Below are 6,750 nucleotides of genomic sequence, written 5' to 3'. Positions count from 1 at the left end.
AAGGAATAGTAGTTGGAAAATATGGACTTGGCAATAAAAACCAAGCTGGAGATTTCAGGATAGAATGGTGCAAGACCAACGACTTGTTCTAACACATATCATTGTTCAACAGCACAAGCAGTGGCCACACACACGGATTTCTCCAGATGGAACACACAGAAACAAAGGGACTACATCTGTGGGAAGAGAGAATGGAGAAGCTCAACAACAGCAGCTAGAGTGAGGATAGGGGCTGACGGGTGTCAAGGATTTTGTCTTGCTCTGATCCACAATCTATGCTCATAGAAGCAGCAGTCAAGAGACAAAATGCAGGTTGAATCTGCAGCATAAGACCTCTTTAGCGTGTTGAAAAGCAAGGATACTTTAAGATTACAGTGATGAAGCCATGGTATTTTCAATGGCCCCATATGCATTTAAAATATATGACAAAATAATAATAATTGGTAAATTATCAAGGATTCATGGGGGAGGGGGAAGCAGGGAGGGAGGGGGAAAATGAGGAGCTGATATCCAGGGCTCAAGTAGAAAGCAAATGTTTTGAGAATGATGATGGCAACATATGTGCAAATGTGCTTGACACAATGCATGGATGTATGGATTCTGACAAGAGTTGTACGAGCCCCCAATAAAATGATTTTGTTTTAAAGTTGAAACTGAATAAGGAAGACTGAAAAGAAACCGTGTGTATGTTTGAACGATGGGCTGGCAAAGCTTGTTCAAAGCGCCATGGACTGCAAAAAGCACACACAAATCTGTCTAGGACGAAGCACAGCCTCTTTGTTCTTTAGAGGCCAAGATGGTGAGACTTCGTCTCACATACTTTGGGCACGTTGTCCCTGGAGAGACCAGTCCCTGAAAAGGACATCATAGTTGGTAAAGTAGAACAACAACAACAACAAACCCAACAACCCCAAATCACTGCCTGCTCATACTGACCCTACAGGATAGGGTCAAACTACTCCCCTGTGGGATTCTGAGACTGGAACTGCTTGTGAAAATAGAAAGCCCATTTTTCTCCCTCAGAGTAGTTAGTGGTTTTGAATGCTAACCTTTTAGAGTGCAGCCCAATGAGCAACCATTAGGCCTCTCCACTATCACAGGAAGTAGCATATGATTTACAACAGATGACATTGAAGCAAGAAGTCCATCCACACCAAAAGAATTGTGTGAACAACAACAACAACCAAATAAACGTTCTGCAATGGAGTTAATTCTGACTGATAGAGACCCTGTAAGACAAGGTGAACCAGTCCTGATGGGTTGTTGATGCTTTAACTCTTTCTCTCCCTTAGTGCACCTGGTGGTTTCAAACTGCTGACCTTGCTTTCAGTAGCCCAACATGTAACCAGTATGCCACCAGGGCTCTCTCCTGGTGTTAACAAGGCTGCAAGAAATGTCAGAATGTTCATTGAGATGCTGGTAAAAACAAAATGAAACAGGAGGAACGATACTGGAAGTGCTTACTCCTCTAGGTCCAGAAAAGAGGAAAACATCTCCCGGGACAAACAGGTGGAAGAGATCTGTATTTGCACCCATTCCAAAGAAAAGCGATCCAATAGCACAAGAAATTTGCCCAACACCACCAGCAGAAAACTGCTTTACATTCAAACAGGATTCAAGAGTACATGAAACGCAGATTATTATTGCTGGTGTGAGATGGGTCTTGGCTCAGAGCAGGGAATCCCAGAGTGTGTGGATCATAGGAAGCTTTGAATACCATTATGAAGATAGAAATCCAGAATACTTAATTGAACTAATGCCAAGCCTGTATATATGCCAAGAGGCAGCCCTTTGGGAGAACAAGGAGGTAGTGTGCAGTTAAAATCGGGAAAGGTGCACTTCAATATTATATACTTTCCTCATAGCTATTCAATCTGTATTCCAAGGAAATAATCTGCTAAAGTGGACTATCTGATGAACACAGCATCAGGACTGGATGCTCATTCACAACCTCTCATAGTCCTCTGACACAACTTGGCTTGCTGAGACGGAAGACGATGTAAAGCACTTACTGATGAAGATTAAAGATGACAACGCTCCATCTGAATTATATCTCAACACAAAGAAAATTCAAATGGCCACAACTGAAAAAGAAGTTGCCACAACTGGGCCAATCATTGACATCACAATAAATGAAGAAAAGATTGAGGTTACCAAGGATTTCATTTTAGCTGGATCTACAATGAATGCCCATGGAAACAGCATTCAGGATATCAAGAGAAGTATCCTTGAGTCAGTCTGCTATAAATACATCTTTAAACTGCTGGAAAGCAAAGAACCCACTTGGAGGATTAAAGTGCACCTAATCCATTAATCATTTCTTTTGCATTTGAAATCTGGACAATGACTCAGGGAGTCTACAGAATTCATCCCTTTGAATTATGGGGCTGATAAAGAATATTAAACAACCCATGAACTGCTAGAAGAACAAACAAATGTGTCTTGAAAGAAGTTCATCCAGGATGCCCCCTGAACGGGAGGATGATGAGATTTTTGCCTGACATGTTTGGTCATATTATCAGAAGGGACCAGTTTCTGGAGAAGAGCATCGTGCTGGGTGGAGCAGAGGGTCGGTGAAACAGGAAGACCACCAATGAGATGCATGAACACAGTGGCTGCAACAATTGGCTCAAACATCACACTTTTGAGGATGCCCAGGACTAGGCAGGGTTTAGTTCTCTGTGTACAGGATCACTACGCATCTGAATTGACTCCAAGGGTCTAACAAGGCCACCCCCAGGGTGTCTAAAGACAAAAGGGTTGTATCAAAAAGGAATTGTTTTCAGTAATTGCCTAATTTATGATAATGTTTGTGTGTTACTCTGAAGTTATTGTACCAGTGTTGAGAAATAATGTAAGTAAGTAATTATGTGTTATGGAAATTTTATCATTCCTGATAATGTTGAGAATAGAGATTTTCTAAGCAAAGAAAGGAGATAGACATGTAGAAGAGGTTTAGCACAAACATATGGTTTTGAATTGGAAGGCCAATATCTGCACAAACTCAGAAACATTGTATCTTTTAAAAATAATCACTAGCTCTGTCCTCTGAAAAATGTCTAGGAAATAAGATCATTGACAGTATCATTAGTTATGAGAATTCCCAGTGCTCAGACAACCACATGGAAATATCAGGAGGACTAAAAAATATTTTCATTCAAGCTTCAGTTCACATATACACAGGTTTATTCCAAACATGACGTGTTTAAACATGTCTCTATGATCAGTGGGTGGCTGCAGACAAGTTCTCTAAATACGATACTCAGCTTAATCCCCTTGGGGGTTCCTGTAAAAAAAGTCCAAGGAAAACAGAGGCTCCCCAAGGGATCTGCTGGGCCCATTGACTTCAAGGTGGAGAGGTCAGTGTAGAAAATTATGGCGACTGTTTTGGGGGATTCCTAAAGGATAATCTAATCAAATGATGCATTGCATTGGGCAAATCTGCTGCACAAGACCTCTTTAAAGTATTAAAAAGCAAAGGCATCACTTTGAAGAATAAAATGCACCTGGCTGAAGCAAGGTATTTTCCTATGCATGTGAGCGTCGGTCAATGAAGAAGGGATATCTGAGAATTGATCCATTTCAATTACGGTGTTGGTGAGGGGTGTGGACAGTATCACAGACTTCCCAAAGAACAGCCAGAGGAGGGAAGTACAACCAGAATGGTCCTTAGAGGCAAAGATGGGGAGACTTTGTCTCATGTACTTTGGACATGTGATTAGGAGAGATTGTTCTGTAGAAAAGGACCTCTTGCTTAGTAATGTGGAGGGTGAATGAAAAATGAAAAGACCCCAATGAGACAGATTGATACCGTGGCTACAGCAATGGGTTCAAACATACTAAAAACAGTGTCTTCATTCCATGTCTTCTTTGAAATCCTGCTTGACTTTCTGGCAGTTCTGTCTATTGATGTGCTGCTGCAACTGTTTTTCAATGATCTTTTGCAACATTTTATTTTTTGTGTGATATCGATGATATTGTGTGATAATGTCCACAATCCATGGGATCCTTTCTTTTACATGGGCACGTTTATTGATTTCATCCATTCAGTTTGTCAGGCAGCTACCATCCAAATCTTTGGGCATAACAATGGAGCAGTTCCAGTACTCCCAGCCTCTGTCTGAACAGTCCAATTCATATTCCTGGATCCTTCCTGGTTTTTTCTTTTTTTATTCTTGTTATTAAACGCAGCTGACTCTCCTTCCTTTTGTTCCTCCAGTTATTGATCACATGATTTCTCCTGACATGGTTGAGCATCTACAAATTATTTTTGGTAAGAAATATTCTGTATTCATTCCATCTTCTACACTTTCTATGTCATTCAACGTTTGCCCATCAAAAACCTCTCACTGCCACCAAGTCGATGTTAACTCGTGGCACCCGTATAGGACCGGGTAGATCTGCCTCTGTGACTGTCTGAGATGGTAACTCTTTTCTTCGAGATCTCAAAGGCTTGAATTACTTTTCCAGTTCTTTCGCTATGAGGGATACTTTGTCGCTTTGAACTTTCCTTTCCTTTATTTTTGAACCACCCTTTGAAATCTTCTGTTCAGCTTTATAAATCTTTTTATTCCATTTGCTTTGTTATCGTTGTTAGGTGCCATCTAGTTGGTCCAACCCAGAGAGACCTGATGCACAACAGACGGAGACGCCACATAGCCCTTTGCCATTGTGACCAGTGGTCCTGTGCTTGAGGCTTGAGCCTATTGTTGCAGCTGCAGCATCAAGCCGTCTCCCTGAGGGCCTGGCTCTTCTTTGAGTCCCCTCTACTTGACCAAACATGATGTCCTTCTCCAAGGACCAGTCTCTTCTGACTACACAGCCAAATGATGTGAGACTAAGTCTTAGCATCCTTGCCTCTAAGGAGCACTCTGACCTTACCTTTTCCAGAACAGATTGGTTTATCCTTTGCAGTCCATATTGGTCCTTTCAATATTCTTCCCCAGAGCACTGATTCAAATGCACCGATTCTTCTGTCTTCCTTATTCAGTGTCCAACTTCACATTCATATGACACAACGGAGAACACTATGGTTGAGCTCAGATGCACCTACCGTAATCCTCATCCTTCCTATTTAATACTTTTAAAAGGTCTTGTGCAGCAAATTTACTTAATGCAACAAGTCTTTGGATCTTTCGCCTGCTGTTCCCATGATCAGTAACTGTGGATCCAAGTAAGGTAAAATCCTTGCCAACCCCACCTTTTCCTCCATTCATCCTGATCTTACCTATTGGTCCAGTTGTGAGGAGTTTGACCTTTCCATTGAGTTGTAATCTATACTGAAGGTTGCAATCCTTCATCTTCATCAGCAAGTGCTTCACATTCTGCTCACTTTTAGCAAACAAGTTTATGTCATCTGAATATCACAGGTTATGAATAGCCTTCCTCCAATCCTGATACCACATTCTTTTTCATATAAACCAGCTCTCTGATGATTTGCTCAGCATACAGACTAAGTAAGTATGGTGAGAGGATACAGTCCTGATACATCAGGGCTCCTTATAGGTTGTTTGCTGTTGTTGTTGTTGTCGTTATTGTTGTTGTTTTTCCCACCTTCAATCGAAACCTCTCAAAACCTTGAGTCAATTTCCTTTAGGACAGAGTAGAACTGCCCTCAAAGGGTTTCCAAGATGAAATCTTTCTGAAGCTAGAAAGCTTGAACTTCCTCCAGCAGAGTGACTGTAAGTTTTCAACTGTTGGCCTGGCCGTCAGCAGCCCAAATGCAAACTATGCCACCACCAGGGCTCCTCAACTTGAACTTGAGCAAGTGATGGGCTGTTTCAGTCAGCTTCTGTGTTCTGATTAATGACATTGAGGTTCTTCCAGGTCTCTTTCTACAGATGTAGTTGATTTGATTCCTGTGTATTCCATGTAGTCAGGTCCGTCAGCTCATATTGTTGAAAAACAGTATTTGCAAATAATGAGTCCTTGATCTTACAAAATCCTACCATGTGCTCTCTCTGTGTCATTTCTATCACAAAGATCATGTTTAAAAGCTGCGGATGTTTCTTCTCTCCATCTTCTATAGCCCACTCATCAGGAAATAAAACTGCATCTTGCTTGCATGTTTGTTCAATTTCATGTTGCCGAAGTCGGTTAAATCTTCCATTCCTTTATCTTTGGCACTAGTGGTTCATTGTCTCATAAGGAAGATTGGCAAAGAATTGATACATTTTAATCATGGTGCCAGTGAAGCAGACTGAACGGACCATAGAGAAGGGCATCATGCTTGATGAAGTAAAGGATCGGTGAAAAAAGGATGAACCTCTATTTAAATGGCTTTACTGATGGCTACAGAGGCTTCCACAATGCGCTCAGGCATAGGAAGGCTGTGAGGACGAGGCGGCACTGGCCAGTGTTGTGTTCTGTTGTGTAAAGGGTCGCTGAGCTGGAAAGGACCCCAGGGCACCTATTAACCACAACTTGCAGGTGTATAGATCATATCACCGACACTGTTACACTACAGGACAGATCCTGAAATGTTCCTTTTGGCGATTAATGAGATTCCACTCCTCTCCTTTGTTTTTCCTGTCACCGTAGACCACATGTTTGTTTGATTTGCTGCTTTTTAAAATACTGGCTGCATAGATCCCAGCATTAAAGCAACACGAAGGCCACCATAGTCCTATAATTGATCGGTGCTAGATTTAATTTGCTATCATGCAGTTATAAAATGGGAGTTATATTTCAAGATATAAAATGTATATTTTATCTTTTGATGTGCATATTTGACTATTTATGAGTGAGTAA

Source organism: Tenrec ecaudatus, chromosome 3 (genome assembly GCF_050624435.1).
Source record: "Tenrec ecaudatus isolate mTenEca1 chromosome 3, mTenEca1.hap1, whole genome shotgun sequence".
Taxonomy (NCBI): Eukaryota; Metazoa; Chordata; class Mammalia; order Afrosoricida; family Tenrecidae; genus Tenrec; species Tenrec ecaudatus.
Note: the sequence above shows the minus strand (reverse complement) of the source record.